The sequence below is a fragment of the Anguilla rostrata genome, chromosome 7 (genome assembly GCF_018555375.3).
Source record: "Anguilla rostrata isolate EN2019 chromosome 7, ASM1855537v3, whole genome shotgun sequence".
Lineage (NCBI taxonomy): Eukaryota > Metazoa > Chordata > Actinopteri > Anguilliformes > Anguillidae > Anguilla > Anguilla rostrata.
The window spans coordinates 50,175,367-50,192,851 of NC_057939.1; the positions used below are offsets into that span (position 1 = coordinate 50,175,367).

Below are 17,485 nucleotides of genomic sequence, written 5' to 3' on the forward strand. Positions count from 1 at the left end.
TAATGCTGTTGTGCTCCTTAGAAATGTGTTCTGCCTGGGCTGCTCAAGTGTGAATCTAGTCGCATGAACGTCTATGGCCTGTTTCAAGTCATGTGACTGTTCTGCGCATTAGCACAGGTTACAGTAGATGGAGCTACAAGGAAAGAAAATGAAAGGTAAAGATTAATTCACGGCAGATTATTCAGGAATGATGCCAGCTGCAGCTCTATTCCACGCAAGACCTGTGCGGTCAATAGTTTTTATTGATTGAAATAAATTACCAACCGAATGATAACTGGTGTTATCAGTCAACTAAAAACCAATGGAAAAAAAAAGAACAATGAGCATTTTCGCAGCACCAACATTGTGACATAGGCGTAGATTTCGGGGGGGGGGGACGCAGGGGATACGTCCCCCTCAATATTTAGAACACGTGCATTTGTCCCCCCCCAATAAAAACATGAAAGAAGCAGAGGACTTTAAAATTGATGCAGAAAAGGCACAAATTGGTGTATTAAAATTCACCAGAATGCAGGAAATGAAGTGTTTGACGCTCAAAATTTCCTGGGGGAGGAGCCCCAGACCAGCCGCTTAATGTGTCCCCCCTCCCAATGTTCAAACGAAACCTACGCCACTGCATTGAGATCGAAGCCAAACATCACTGACGTACTACAGCTAGAGGATCTCACCTTGCCTGTCAGGCTCTTTGTCAAGGAAGGAGCGGCCTGTGAAGGCGCAAACCTAAAAAACATTCAGTTAGTTAAAGATGGCGGGAGAGATTCTGAGGCGCGCGGACGGGATCTTGCGGCCGACCCGCGTTTAGTCGACGACCGCACTTTTTTACACCCATGAGCGCGTGCAGGTGCGTCTGCGTCCGCTCCTGATTTTGGGCCTTCGCCCATAACGGCCGCCCGCTAACGTCCGCGAATTCCCCCGAGCCAACTGACGTTTGCGGGTAATCTGCCCGAGCTTGTCGCCTCCGTCGCGAAGACGCTTCGTCAAGATTTCTCTCCTCACTTCAGGGCATTCGGTCATAAAAAAGGCAGCTTGTCAAAAAAAAAAAAAAAACTGCTGTAATTGCTCCCCGAAGGTGGGTTTTGATAACCGGCCATTATCGTCTACCTCAAAGTTAAGATCTTCCAAGTGTCATCTGAAATGAGAGCAATATCCAATTCAAAGTCACATTCATCTCCATAACAACCGACGGCAAGGCATAGCAAAAATAGTGCTCCTCACTGTTCCACGAACATAAGTTTGCTCCTGTCTTGAAATGAAATGTTCACTATATGCTTACACTTCACCTAATGTGGACCCTTTATGTCCTACTCACTCCAAAATGTAAAAGGTATTATAGGTCTGGATACAGTAGAATTTACTTAATTTTGTCTTCCAAATAAAAGCAAACGTTTTGCAGATTTAATGGATGCATATTACAGTCCAGTACAAATGCGCACTACCTAGCAAACACGTACTGTTGTACAGAAAACAGCCTGTTTGCCACGGGCCTACGACAGTAGGTTCACCTGCCTCTCTTATTACATAAACAAAGCTCATATACATTTATTTTCCAAAAGATAATGAGCTTTTTTATGACAGATTTATAAGCGGATGTGTCTGCCAGGCAGGGAGGACCCATGCAAGGGAATCCTATTATCTGAGTTGCTGAAGAAGGATTCGCAGACATAATTATCATGGATGATTCAACTTGGTATGGTAATTACAGTATTACAATAAATGGGAAAAATGGAAGAAAGTGACCTAAAAAATTATTCTGCCAGAACAAAGATGAGTGTAATTTCTGGAAACGGCTTTCTGCGAGCTTTCTCCCCCTTCACTAAAGACAGTGCAGAGCTTCAGAGGGGGGAAGTCACAACACATCAAATCCGGCTTTAACCTCATGAATAATCCAGGCACTCGTTGGAATTAATGAGATCTCTTATCACTCTTTGTAAACATTGAAACAGCTTCCAACTACAAATCTGCTCGTGTCAAAAGTTATAAATCATCTAAATATTATATTGTCTGTATCAAAAGTGGAAATACATAGTTATTGGCCATTATCTACATGGGACACAATTGCAAAAGGAGCACCATTCAAGCAGGTGTTCCAAAACATGTTTTTGCCAAAATATTTACATGAATATTCAATGCAGGTAAAAGTTAAACGTACCAACCTACTGTAGTAAGGTTTGTAGCTGCCAAACTTATGAGATTTAATCAACAAAAGGAGCTAACCAGCTCCCCAAAAAGTAGGTTGCTTCAACCTCTCCCAGAAACCTCACATTAAAATGTGATGGCACACTGAAACAAGAGGGATAAGGCGACACTGGCTTGCAGCGGCGCTTGCTGACTCTTCATGTATAATATCTACCAAACCTGCCCATTTTCCACCACTCAGTCTGCCCACCCGCAGTGCAGAAGCTCCACCCCCCCCCCCCCTTCGCAATTGTAACTTTATCTGACCGCTTGAAATCACCCAGAACAGCGGCTGCACCAGACTCCCCTCTCTGTGCCTATCCTCATTTCCTCTCCAATTCTTCCCCCTCCGTTTTCTGCAAACTGCGGGGCAGCTTCCATGTCAGAATTGTAGTTCTGTAGGTACCACGGTCTGAGTCGCATCACCCTTTACAGACACACACGCCCACAGTCTGTGCCATAGCACTGAAACTGAAAAAAGTCCTCTGAATCAGCTCCAAGCTTATTAAATCTTGGCTGGTTTATGCTGTGCTATTTTCTATAGAGGTTTTAAAGCCAGTAATACATTGCAGGCAGTAGCATAATGCAAATGTGCCACTTTTTCCCACACACTAAATTGTTTACATTTTAGTTAAAACTGAACTCATTCTGCAAACAAGGAATAATGTTCTAGAATAGGAAGTTTAGTTTTTTAAAGCCACATTCATGGCTCAATGTGATCCCCTTTCAGTTGAAAACGCATCATTATTTCACCACATTACAATCAAAAATGACACAATTATCTTCCTCAAAGAAAAAAAAGAAAATTGAATAAATCCGAGGTTGAAATGCTACTTATCATGCTTCTGCAACGCTAATCAAAAGGTCTTGCTTAATTAAATGGTCAAAACCTTTTGGTGTACAGATTTAAAACATATCACATTGTCAAACTTTCTTTTGTTAAGCCAGCAACTTGTGGTTCTGCTTCGTGCGGCTGTATGTACTGTAAGGTTTTGGTTGAAATGTGGGACCAAGCAGAAATCGTTTGTCAACTGTGACAGAATCGTGGACTCCTCTAAAGTGTGAACTGATGTACACTGTCTCCCTCTCTTTTGAGAATGAACACTTTTGTTGATCTGGTTCGAGCAGCTGATGAAACATGGATTTTTCAGCCTCTTCTTCAATCTAGGCATGAATACCGCGTATCTGACTGCAAATCTCCCGTAGTTCATAACACTGTCTGCTCTACTTGCACTGGAGAAAGAAAGACATGACTTGAAAAGACCCTGTTCCACCAAAGGTGTGCGTGTGCGTGTGTGTGCGTATCTGTGTGTGTGTGTGTGTGTGTGTGTGCGTGCGTGTGTGTGTGTTTTCGCTTCTTCTCATGGCATATCACTGACTTTTCACATCTGAAGGCCACTGACATCTACGTTCTTGAATAACACAGTGGAGAAGGCCGGTTAATACTCTGTTTTTTTTTTAAATCAACCGACTTTGAGGTCAGATGTGCATTCTTCATAAATGTGATAAATACATTTTTTGTTTGCCTTTGGTTTTGCTTTCTATATGCATTATGCAGGGAAGCCAGGGATTCTGCATGCACACTGAATCATGTATACGATCCCTTTTGCAGCTCAATATCCATTTCAGATGTTGTCTTCTGTGGTGTCGCACGCAAGTTATGTTGCGTAACACAGGAACTAAAGGTAGCTTCTAAGTGCGTTTACAGACCGTGAGTGCACTACTGCAGGGGAACCTGACTGCGTTAGACATTCTACACCCTGTCAACAGAAGAATTAAGGGACTGGCTCTAAAGAGGATGTCTGGGAGATACCGTGAGCACTGGTGGAGACTGCATCCTATTGAATTCTATTATGTACCACTGTCAGATGAGAAACTGAATATGCAATAATACACTCTGGCTAATAATACAATAAGGCCCAATTAAAGTAAGTATTCATTTTATTTTCATCAAAGAGAAAAAAAAGTGACATGTGCATAGTAATAATACTCCAGTGAATTAATTACTGGCACACTTATTTTCTTGAACACACAGTTGGGTTATCAGCAATTCCCATAGCACTTGAAATAATTCATATCTCATTTTGTGTTGATAAAATATATCTTAATTAATGATGCAGTTTGAGGTGATCTGTTAGAATGAGGAATTTCAACATCAGGAAGATTGCAGTTCCCATTTCTTTGGGGGGAAAAAAAAATCCATTCTGAAGAGCTTTCTCTAATGTAAGATGTCTACAGCCTGGTCTTCTAATCGTCAGGAGCCAGCATTCTCTTTCTCATCAGATTAGCTTCTTAACATTTGTCAGTGAGATTTAAAGGGAAATCGATCTCTTAGGCTGAAATCACAAGACCTCGGTAAGGTTATGGTGAATATCATGGCCATGCCAGCCTGGCCATGGACTATAATGCAGAATTCCAATATATTTAAGCCATTTTCCCTAAAAGAATCACTCTTTTAAAACATATTTGTGAAGTACTTAATTATCTTTAACAAAATACAATCCCAGTTCAATTCCCAACTGCATAGATAAAAAATAAAAAAAATGTTATCATTCATCCATTATCTATATCCGCTTATCCTGGTCAGGGTCGTGCTGGAGCCTATCCCAGTGTGCATTGGGGAGGCAGGAATACACCCTGGACAGCTTGCCAATCTATCGCAGGGCACACACACCATTCACTCACCAGTTACTCGCGCATTCATACCTATGGGCAATTTAGAGTCCCCAATTAGCCAAAATATCATCATACTTAATGTATAACATAATGTTGTCATGTCGGAAAGGGTCATATTTGTATACAAGGTAAACAAAAGAACTGCGAAATATAAATAAAAACGTAACTGAATTACGACAGGCATGTCATCAAACACTTTTTTTTGTCATAGGGGACCACGCACAGACGGGGCGAAGATGAATTTGAGTTTAGGGCGCCTCTCTAAGAGCCGAAAAGCTTTCAGCAACGCGTCCGGACACGGAGAGATATCGGTGCACGGTCTAACAGCCAACAAATCTGAAATGGGTTTTTCCCCCGAAAGTCCATCCGTGAAATATAAAGTTATTGGCAGAGTGCTGTTGGCAGGAAGTTAGAAACAGCGCTCTACAGCGTCCGCGATGTTGAAAGTGGCGCGGGGCTGTCGGGTTTACGGGGCTGAATGAGGGGCCGGAGCCCTGCGTTTCTGTCGACTCCAGCAGGATTCGGACCCCATCGCCTCCCGCTCCTCTGTCACCAAAGTCAGAACAATTTTCAAGGGCCGAGCAAATTGCCTCCCTGTCGTGGAATGGGTCAGTATTTCTCACGCGCGGTACACTTTTAAGGTAATGTAAACCGGAATGGAACAATGTATTCGGTATTATATTTATGGAGTGTTGTTTTGGAAAAAAAAAAAAAAAAAAAAAATTCATCACCTGTGAGGTTTCTGAAGAGTTGTATTCCAGCTGAATTTATTCAAGACAAATATAAATGTGTTCTTGTGGGAGAGAAAGATTCAGTTTCAGAATTCATTAAGCGAAGCAATACATTACTTATTTACATTCTTCTTACAGACATTCCCTTTGGTGAGACTGATAATTGCTATGGAGAGAGACATTTTTGCTCTGTTGAGAGTAACCATGGAGACAAATGCTTATAAAGTGCCTTGACATCGATTTGGCCAATTCTGTTGACAAATCGATCCCACCCTTATTCAAATCAGAACTCTTGCCTCGCTGAAAATAATGCTTTGAGCCTGTGGCTTCTGATGTCTTTCAAATTCCTGTCGTCTCCTAAATGCTCGAAAACATTAACATATTGTTGTTCTTTTTGTCAACATACAGGGTGTCTGGTACATTGAGGTCTCAGACTCTCTCTGTACATTACCAATGACTAAAGTGGAAACCTGTCTATGCTTGGAGGCAATAATCAAATCTAAATTGAATAGCGTATTTGCAAATGTGTCAACAAGGATTGAAAACAGAACCATAATACAGAGCGCCAAGTACACTCTGTAACACTGAATACCGTAAAACTATGAAAAACAGTGGAACGTAAGCATTTTAAGGCATACAGATTTGACAGAATGAAACTGAACCAAACAAAAGAGGCGTAGATGATAACTTCAAAGCCTCATCAATTTGCGGGCACACAACTGTCATTTGGACCCGCTCATGAAACAGAAAATGAGGCGAGCGACTGCAGTGAACACTTTCTTTCTATGGTTTCTATTGCTTTGGCTGCGATGTGAGGCCTTGTATTAGAATTCATTGTGTTTGTATGAGTCAATTCTGTGTGTGTGTGTGGCATTTTCAAATAAAATGAAAATGAGTCCCATCAAAATTTAAAATTGTGATCACATTCTACCCTTGCTCAAAAGAGCAAGCTGCAGCGTTCCTAGTTTCTCTTTTTTCTGTTTATTTAATACCGCAACTGACACTGGCACATCGGAAGATTATTTTATCACACTCTTTACATCCCACTGGTCCTTTATTTAATCAAATATCCAATATTAACACCTCCCAGAAGTTCTGCTTGCCTTATTTCCCTCCCTGTCTCTATTTCTGTCTCAATCTCTACTTCGATCCCTCTCAATACAGGAGAATGAATTATACAAACTGGGAAATCTATATTTTTCGATGTAAAAAATCACATACAGTACTTCAACCATCTTTTCCTCTTCCGGATTCATGATATGATGGGAACTCATAATTCTAATGTCAATCATTGAATATAGAATATCCAATATTGTCTAAATTATTATGAACTGTTGCTTGAATATGTGTTTCACGGCTCAAACATTGCAATTTTCCAGTGCTCCAACCATATCGGCAATCGCTAAGGGATATTCTGGAGGGAATAGCATCACTCAAATGGATTTAGCATTAATTTAACCCTTCAATGCCCACATTGTACACAACAGTGCTGGAACACAACTGTGTTATTTTAAAGACACATGTCGTTTTCTGGGTTTGAACTCTCTTAACCTAGCCATACCTATTATTCATTCTCAAAACACATTTTGTTCTCAAACTAATTGCATGTTTTTTCATTAATTTATCTGCGCTAACCCCAACAAGCAAAGTCAGTCAGGCTGGTTTAGCCGAAACCACTTATTGTGGCAATATTTTTGAAAAGGACAGCAAACTATTTATTTACGCACATTGTACATCCCTAATTCAACATGTACATGTAGTATGAAAATAGTCATGGTCCTAACAAAGTATGAAAAAGGAAATATGGGCCAATATTTTCTTCTGTATCCAGAAATAGACAGACATAGTTTCAGCCACACATTAATAATGGGATCCACGTCAATCATATTCATACAGTATGAACTGTAATTTGCGCAGCACCTTACTAATATTAAAACACTGAAAGACAAAATAAACGTGCAGGCAGTCCTACCCGGAGATTGAAGGTGTGAAAGTCAAAGTGGCATACTCTCTCCTGAGACCTGCAGTTGAAAATAAGACAATAAGTTACGTACATTCATTTAATGTTGGACAAATGAATCATTGACAATACAATGGTGAAGCCAAGTCATTAGACATTTCTGGACTGCTGTGCTGGTAGCAGGGGTTCACAGTGAGGGGAATAGGGGAACTGACTACCCTGGGCAAAGGGAGGGATCTACAATTTTAAGGGTGGCCAATGAGACTGCATATACACAGGGCACAGAATTTTGTGCTACACACCTGGCTGGTAGTGAAGGTTTTATTTATTCAAGAATCAGGAATACAATCAGATCAACTGAATTTGATCAGGTGCAACAGTGTAAAGGGATCACACATACAAACACACACACACACAAACACACACTCCCATATATAATATATTATAATTTTCATATTTACAATTCAAAATTCAAACTCAAGGAAGTGATCGAGCATTAAAGGAAGGATGTTTATGTTCCTTATGTTCCGTCACCACAGGTCGAGGGGGCAGGATATCGCTGTCAAAACATGAAACACCTCAAAAGAAGGCTTCACGCTGCGTCAAAAACATCTCTGAGTAAAAAAACAAATGTCAGTCCTCATCAGAGAAACGGAAAGACCTCTGGGAAATCATCTTGTTTATCAGAAGGTACAATGCGTATATGCTGCTAGTCACAGAGATACTTGACCTGGGGACTCTAACAGAAAGCATGAAGCAATTTAGCATGCGTATATATTGTAATGTGGTAATGATACATAAAAAATGACAGAAGTGTGCTTATGTTTGCACCCTGCAGAGGTTGTATTACCTTATTTTCACTCAGAGATTAAAGAAAAATGTTATTTCACCAGTGGCACCCGAGCTTTTGCCTGCCACTACATATCAGATAATAGATCAAAAATCCTACATTTAACATGACTTGCAAAGGCACAGCATCGTCTATAATCTTTTCCCTTGTGTACGTGTGCATATCCACGGAGGTCCGTGATCCCAGGGAAGAGGCGGGGACAGGGGCGGGGCAGCTTTCGGGCTTCACTCTTCCATTCTAATACCCCACGAAATCCTGTCCAAACACCACCCACCTCCGACCGTCACTTCCCATTCTTTACGCAGGAAGGAACCTCAGATCAAAAGCACCGCTAAAAAAAGAGGACATGGCAAAGAGCGCGTGTGGTGCATTCAGACGCACCCGATGTCTGTCAGGATCGGGAGGGGGAGAGGTCGAAGGTCGTGCAATGCTGATTTGGATACGCCCATCGTTTTAATTGAAGCGTTAATTTTAGGGAGCAGTTCGGCTTCAATTCCACTCCTGACTTTACGCCCGCAAGGCATGCCTCTGTTAAGCAACACCCCTCATACTGCCCCCCCCCCCCCACTTAGCCATGCCCCCAATCTTAACCCTTCTGCAATTATTTTCCAGTCCTGACCCTCTTCTCCATAGAAACCATGCCATCCAATCAGGCTAAGCCAGTATCCTGCCAGCTTGGGCATCGGTGCTCTTGTCCCATAAGCACCACTGGAAAGGGCGTGTGGTAGAATAGAAGTGGAATAGTCTGAGGGGCACGTTTACTATTCGTACAGTACTTTGCTTTAAATAGCAAGGAGCTGGTAATGTTTATAATAATCATAAATATAAAAATCAAAAATATGTGAACATTTTGAGTTCATTTCAATTTCTAATCCCCCAATAAACTATGTAGCTAAAGGCTGATTTTGACCAACCAACCATGTCCACATTATCTTACCACCATAGACAGTTCTTGCACAGGATGCATTATTATAATATTGGTTATGTCCTTTTTCTGTGTTACCGATCACTGGTGGTAAGTATTCATAAAATACATAAATTCAGCAGTTTTTGTCGGCAAGGATATGGAACATGATGGGTCCTTGCAGCCAGATGAAAGGTGCTCAGTTGCAGAGCTTTACGTGTGCTGCTGTGCACGTATTGCATGCATTGCATGAGCATGTACAAAATTATAAAACAGCAGGTGGGCAAAGACGCATAAATATGACGCAACATCAGTCGCATTCACATGCAACCGGAATCGGCAGCGCAATAAACCAGGCCTTCAGCAAAATTAAGGGAAAGAATATACGTACTCAATCAGTCTTGCCATCCAGTGCTTCATTTGACATCAGCGTGCACAAGTTTAAATGTAATGTCGTATAAACAGGAGCAGGGGGGGCGAGGCTTCGAATAAGAACGAGGCGCATTTGTTCGGCAAAAAAAAAAACGGCGGTTTTCAGGGCTCCGCGTTTGCGAAAGCCTGGAGGTGGAACTCATCGGATGCCGAAGACGTCTCGAAACGGAAAAGAAACGCGGCGGAGCGGAAGAAACAGATGGATGTGATGATTGTTTAACGCCGGGAAAAAAAAAGAGACAACACTATCGTGTCCTCGGGACTGCTGAAGGACACGTACGGCCAACGGGCTTAAAAAAAAGACCCCACCACACCCTGGTGTCGGGACGGGAAGTGTCCAGTGGCCCCGGAGGGCGACGCGTAATTGGCCGTGGTGTGTCATCCAGGCCAATGGGACGGAGGGATTCGGTCGATTACCCTCGATAGCACTCGGTATCTCATCACTCACCAGTGACCCCTGCTGGTCAGTTGGGTGCCCACAGTCCTCAGGGTCAGAGACACCTCTGTGCAAGAATCTCAAGCTCAAGCTCAACGGCTCGCTTCTCCCAAATTTATAGCAGTGACTGCTGAATATGATTAGGCAATCAAAATGTGTAAAAAAAAAAAAAAGAGAAAATAAAAACATTAAACAATATTTTATACATCTCACAGCTTTATTTTAAAAAACTTTTATGTGTGTATAAAAATATTATTTTGTGTATAAAATGGGTATAAAAATCCGTAAAAGTTTTATATCCCACATTAAAATAATAATAGCCCATCGGCTCTATATGAAATTGCAGACCTATCAGAAAATACAGCACACAGTCCCCAACCATTCATCATTTGAGCATGAAGTCTCCGTCTGAAGGCTTGCATTTATCTCCAGAATCCCCCGCTATAATTCCCCTTAATAATCTGCCTTCATGCTGAACAAGATGGATCTGAAGTCTAGGTGTATTGTCATGTCTGATTTTAATTACTCCATTTAGGATAATAATGCGACTAATTTGTCTGTGCAGAAAATAATAGATTTTCAGTCACTGCCCCCCCACTGTACTTTGAGGGCACAAATCCAAGGTGGATTTAATGATTAGATGTTAACAGCGAAATGAGTCCTTGGAGCCCAATGTATGAAAAGCTGCAGTCGCCCCCCTGGTAGTGCTCGCCTCAGCACTTAAATCAAACATCCAAAATGCAGTCATTTAAAGCGGGGGTCCCCAGGGAAACGGGCAGAATTCACCGCGCAAACCCCCCCCCGAAATGCCTTGGTTATTTATCACCTTCAGCCGCCACACCACCGCCATCGATAAACAACATGCCTGTACTGCCGTATAAACACGGCACCGTTCGCACCGCACAAAAACGATATCTCGCCTCTGATACTCATCAGTGCTACAACTCCCCCCCCCCATACGTGTGTGCATTAGGCAGGCGTAGCATAACATCCCGGGCTTTCGTTCAAAAGAGAACGGCGCTGTTTAGAAAGTCAAAATCGAGCCCCTTCGGTGCAGAACAACAGGTGCTTCTTCTGAAGGAAGACGGAACTGGCTGCTACTGCAGAAGTGGAAAAGTAGTACTGCAAGCTGATGGCGTGCCAGCTCAGTGAACACTGTGCTGACTTCAACTGAAAGGGGGGCGGGAGGGGGTGCGGGTAGTGGCGAGGGGTGGTGTGGTTGGGGGGGGGGGGGGATTTCAAAGAAGATGGACTCTGTCCGGTTCCGAGTGGCAGGGAAGGCCGGAGAGACTGATACCCGGAGAGTTATTTACTCTTTTTAATTGGAAATGTCCGTCACACACACTGCGGCTAAAGAAGCATGTCAGCACCCCAACTTAAGTCCTAATCACTTCAACCTCCTCTCAAAGCCTCAGACAGGTTTAACGAGAAGGAACGGGGTCACTGAATCAGCGTCATCCCGCGTGCCACGGATGTTTAACATTCAATGAGTCGTAATTCCGCGAGGAGAGGAATTACTGCAGTATAAATAGCCAAACGTTAGGAAAAAATACATTTAAAAAAAAATGTCATTTAAATGTTAATTATGTTTCAGTCTATGAACGAACGGGCCTTGCTGCTCCTACCAAGGAAGAACAAGCAAAACATTAGTTATTAATAGATGAATATCTTGGCTATTTATGCATTATGCAGAAAATAGTTTTGTATATTTATATTTTGTCATGGGCTATTGTTTTGCAAGGACACACCATTAAATGCTATGTACTATAATCAGTACTACTGATCAGTATTTTGCTGAATTATGTGTCATTGTTATTTCTAAATTTGAGAATTTATAAATAAATATCTCTAATTTTCGAGATACCGGGCTGCATCAAACCACGGTTTTGTTCAAATTTAAGCCTACATCTCTAGTTACCCTTTCAGAAATAGGAGCAAACAATAGCTTGCGGCTCTTTTTTTTTAATTTTAGGAAAGGTACCTTTCCCGCCATTTCAATCGGAACGCTGTCAGGACCGGCGGCTCTGCCGTTTCGGCGTGAGTGACACGGGCGAAGCGGGACGGGTCGCGGCACAGCCCATCTGATCCCGGCTAAGCAGGGTGCCACGGGGGGGGGGGGTGGATTCGGGGCCTGATGATGTCACATCGTGACAGCGGCGGCTATCTGCACATCTGTGGATGGCGTTCCGCAGGCTGATCTGTGGAACCCTGTGCAAGCCATTGATTACATTTTTTTTTCCCTCTCTTTTTTTTTCTCCCTCACAGTGTGATGGGATGAAGAGATTTCGAGAGAACATGCACACATCACGGATGGATTTACAGTGACGGCAGAGAACAATCAACTCAGAACGGACTGAGAACCAGATGAGGTCATAGGGCCAAAAAATCACATCAGGAATTGTTCCTGTGGGCAGAACACAATACTCATCACGGTACGTTAATATGAATAATTATCAAATAACTCATGGTTATATGATTAATACACAAGGATTTTGTTAGTTTGTTAAAAAAGAATGGATAAATTTGAGCTCAGGTTTTCAATTTTTAAATGTAAAAAGTTTTTAGTTTCAATAGCTAAAATTTTATTTATTTCTTTATAATACAAAACCAATATGACACATGAATTCAAAGGTGAGGAGATATACAGTATGCATAGTAATACCGGTGAAGTTGTTTAGATACTAATGTTTATATATTCTATGTAAACTTAATGTGGAGATAATGCTATGTGGTTTACTGAAGGACCCCTACAGTTAAGTGATGAAATCTATCACCATTGGCTGAAATATTCCGCTGCTTAGCAACACTGGATAATGTTGCCAGATGAACAATCATGCCCAGAGGGGAGATCTCCAATTTAAATGAAAAGGAGTATCATGGCTGAAGCAGTACTCACCAAATTCCCCACCCCTACTAAGGACCACTTAAATAAAATTAAAAAATAAAAGACGCTGCATCAACATCAACAAGAATGTGTTAATGTTCTCTTCATGTTAATGCAAAAGTAAAAAAAACAACAAACAAAATGAAAGTTACAGTTAAACATTATTCTGAACATGCGCATTCAGTATTTTTGGTTTTACATATATATTGGTATAGTCCTGTAGTTATTGTGTTAATGCATAGTACTCCCACAAGCTACACTATCATATAATGGCTAAGAGGCGAGAGAAAGAAAAAAAAAACCCAAAACCCCCTAACCACCAGGAGTCTGAGAGCCTATCAGGCATTTGCTGTAAAGGGATATACTCACTGATTCAGACTCTTTTTTCCCTGAGACTGGACAATGTGACTGGGGAACCGTTAACGGCACGATACTGAAATATTAGCACATTGTCACGCGCAGATAGCAACGATAAGAGAAGGTGTTAGCTCCGTGCTGGAAGAAACATTGCTATTGGTTTAACCAGCAGTAGCCTCTCCTCAGAGAGGTAAAATATGTGGAAGAATGTGTAATCCCTGTGCATTATTAATTATTATGAATCATTAATGGCTATTGGATTTTAAAAGAATAAACAGTCTGAATCTTCACAATCTGCAAGGCTGTAGAAATCAGATTCTGGAGACTGCATTATAATCATTGCCAAGAATCAAATGTAGCAGTAAATTTCTAAAAGCACCAACGGTAAACTAGATCAGATATAAATGTATGAATAGATCTAAAAAATGTATGTCAATATATTTTTTTTATTACCATCAATCATTAATGTCATTGTCAGTATTGTCACAATCGTAGTTCTCCTCATCATCGCCTAATCAAAGCAGAGATTTAACCCAAAACAATAATTTTTTTAAACCATTCATTATAGCGCTGTGACTTGATTATAATACATTGAACGTTTCTAAGAAGGTCAATCTAAAAACAATTCCACAAACGGTGTTGACAGTTTTATTGTCTCAGAACAATTGAGTGGGAGAAAATTATTTTCATTTCTTTTTTTTTTTTTTGTTCAAGCTGCTCTTGGAAAGAGCTTCTTCAACAATTAAACGTATCTTCTGGGTATTCTCAAAATGAAATTTCTAAAGTGTGTTTGACAACAAGAGTGCCAAAATACAAGGGCAAGAGATAGAAATTAGCCAGTCTGACAAGATCTCCCATAAGTTATTTTAATGGCTATCCCTTCATTTGATTTTGCTTTGATCAAACAGTCCTACTTTAGGCAAGAGGCACCGAATGCATTTGGCTATAATGTAGCATAGTATGGGACACAATAAACATTCACAGAACTGCAGTGTGACATTAAAACAGCTCTTTTCTTTACCACCGCTCATGAAAAGTAACAGATTTGACCCCTGGCACTCTGTACTAGCTCAATATGTTGGCTATAAAACGCAAAGAAACAGTTCTGGTAATATACTACATAATGGAAATTCAATAAAAGACAATCTATGTCTTTTTATGTCTTAATCTATGGCTTGGATACAGGCTTTTAGGATTAGTCTGGCACATAGCAACACTGGTCCCATATTATTCTCGTTACTTTGATTAAAAATGAAGGTTTACCAATTTAAAAATGTGTGGACATAATACAGGTTGTGTTAGCCCTCTAGGAGATCAAACCATTATTTTATTTATTTTTCGGAGGGAGCGGGGGAGAGTGCTGTGTGTTCTGTCATAGGAACAAACAGAACAAACTGAATAAAAATAGAATAAAACTTGCATTCGGTGTAATTACACAAATCTGTGATGGATCTGTGTTAAACAGACTCAATGAAGAATTGCCTGGCGAGACCACAGCCTTCCACACTTCATCACATTAAAGACACTGAATCTCAGCTGGAATGCATTCTCAGACTCTCCTCTTCGTATCAGTGTGCTTGGTCCACGCAACTCTTGCAGAGCACAGGTACAGTACACACAGTGCCATCCCTGGAAGCACCAATGTTTATTTCTTTGAAGACTTAGAAGTCATAGCACATCTGACGCATGGGAACAACGTATGACAGTCGGCATAATTTCATTTTAAAGTAGCGCCTGAAGTTCTCACAGGCTTGTGGTCTTCCTCATGCTATGCTGTGTGGCAACAGTCTGAAGTGAATGATTCTGCATCTGTGCATGAGTTATCGGTGCGCACTGCATCACTGAAGGATCAAAGACGCCTTATTATATAACGACTGTTTTCAGCCGATGGGAGAGCCAGCTGTTCTGCCTCACCTGGCCACTGTGAAAGCTGTTGATGAGACGGAATCCAGGGGGGGCTTTTCGGTTAGCGTTTGAAAAGCTAGAAGGCAGTGGGCCGCGGGCTTCGAACGACGGGCTGGCGAAAGGCGCTGTATTCAGCGGTGGCTTCGATCTGAAGGCGCTTTCACAGGAAAATCCTCAATGTAATTTCTCGGTTCCGTTGCACAGTGCGGAAATGCACCACGGCTTGTTACCGAATGCCCTGTGCTTCTGAACGCTGATGGTAAATGGTAAATGGACTGCATTTATATAGCGCTTTTATCCAAAGCGCTTTACAACTGATGCCTCTCATTCACCAGAGCAGTTAGGGGTTAGGTGTCTTGCTCAGAGACACTTCGACATGCCCAGGGCGGGGATCGAACTGGCAACCCTCCGACTGCCGCACAACCGCTCTTACCTCCTGAGCTATGTCGCCTCTGATGCCCCACTTTGTTAACACCGCCTTTGAGAAGCTGAGATAATGTTCCTGTGTGTGGCTGAGTGCTGATGGGTCAAAAAGGGCACAGAGGCATGGCCCAAAACAGCAACGGCTTGCTTTTACACTGGCCAGATCATAACGCTGAGCAATTTACAACCTGGAGAATGGGCCATAAAAACGGTCACGGTATTGCTTGATGAATTCATCTTTCATTCACTTGATCTGCTGGAATGAACCAGTGAACTATCCCCCTTGTTTTTTTTCCCCCTAATGCGAATGCAACAACGTTGCCTGATATGTACTGTTTTCAATTTTCTAGGTTACTGACACCCACCATAGGTTTAAAGTATAATCCGGGATGCCTACAATTAATCAGAGTAATTATTAGATAATTATCGCGTGTGAGATTAATTATACGTGCTGAGAATCTCATCTCGAGCATCTGCTCCGATCTCATCGCTTAATCACTTTTGAGAATTGCGAACACGAAGACGAAGACTGGGGAGTGCACGCAATAATCCATACCAACAACATTGTTCACAGACGGTAAATCCCATTGGCTGGAGAAAGTAATGTACAATCTAACCATATTGCTGTTCCCTGTCTAGAGCTTTTTTTTTTTTTTTTTAAATCATGGATTGCAAGAGAACTACTCAACAGCACACTGTAAATAATTGCAGCGAATGCGCAAGATAAGTGTTCAGCCAACAAATAACCGCGAGACTCCCTGCCAGGATTCTCAACGTGCGGTCGCGAAGAGCCACAGTCTCTGCAGTTTTTTTGTGGCTTGCTCTCAATCAGTGGTCAAGCAAGACCTTGAACACAAGATGTCTTGGACCCTTTAGCCAATTGATAAGTTAAATTAGTCACTCAGGTGCTAAAACACACTGTGCTGGAGGATTTGAGATGTCTGTACTGGAGATTTGCTTTAAAATGCTTTCACCATTATTCCAATTAAAGAATACATCAATTGTGATTATAGTGTTATTGGATTAGAGTAAACTAAGCCAAACACCTATTCTATTTAGTTAGGCAGACAGAGGGGAGAATGCATACCCAAACAGAGGGGGAAAATGCATCTACCAACTATCTTCAGTTATGTTACATGAACAGAGGATTTATACGCAAGAGATTGTTCTGTGATATACCCTCTCCGATAAAGTACTTTAAGTATATGGTTCCTGTTGGACTCATATAACCTCTGCAGAGTTGATTTACTGCTGAGAGTTTTTCTGTGTGCAGGGTGAGAATGTGCCATGCAATTCCGAGAATTAAGAACCTTTTAAAGTATGTGACACCTCTGAAGAATACCTTCTGCCAATAGTAGAAAGCAGTTGTTCATGATAAATTACTCAATTCACTAATCGACTAGCTAAAGAACCCAGCATTTTGTACTAGCAGATCAGCGCATTGAAACGATTTTAGTTTAAACATATTTCCTTATGATATATCAATAGTTTATCTTCTCAGTCAGTATGCACACATTCTTATTATAATTTTATTTTTTGGGTGAATTGTCGGTAATAGACAGATCTAAACAAAAAATTTAATTCTGTAAATATTTATCCTTCAGCACGATACATTTATTTTCCTTCTTTTTATGTCCAAGGTTATTCATATACAACAATCAATATATTATTAGATTATCTCACTGCCAATTGTAGTTTGCAGTAGAACTAAAATAAGTGTCCAAATTCCAGTGTATAATTTTGTTGAATAAA

At 41.3% G+C, this 17,485-nt stretch overlaps 1 protein-coding gene across 3 annotated transcripts in view; it reads right to left on the reverse strand.

The window, feature by feature from the left end:
• LOC135259944 (receptor-type tyrosine-protein phosphatase delta-like) overlaps positions 1-17,485 on the reverse strand; it is a 550,399-nt gene that overhangs the window by 231,870 nt on the left and 301,044 nt on the right. For all 3 annotated transcript variants that reach the window (XM_064344912.1, XM_064344911.1, XM_064344908.1), the window contains exon 8: positions 7,555-7,603. The gene's annotated coding sequence lies outside the window, so the exon portion shown is untranslated. The remainder of the gene's footprint in view (positions 1-7,554; positions 7,604-17,485) is intronic.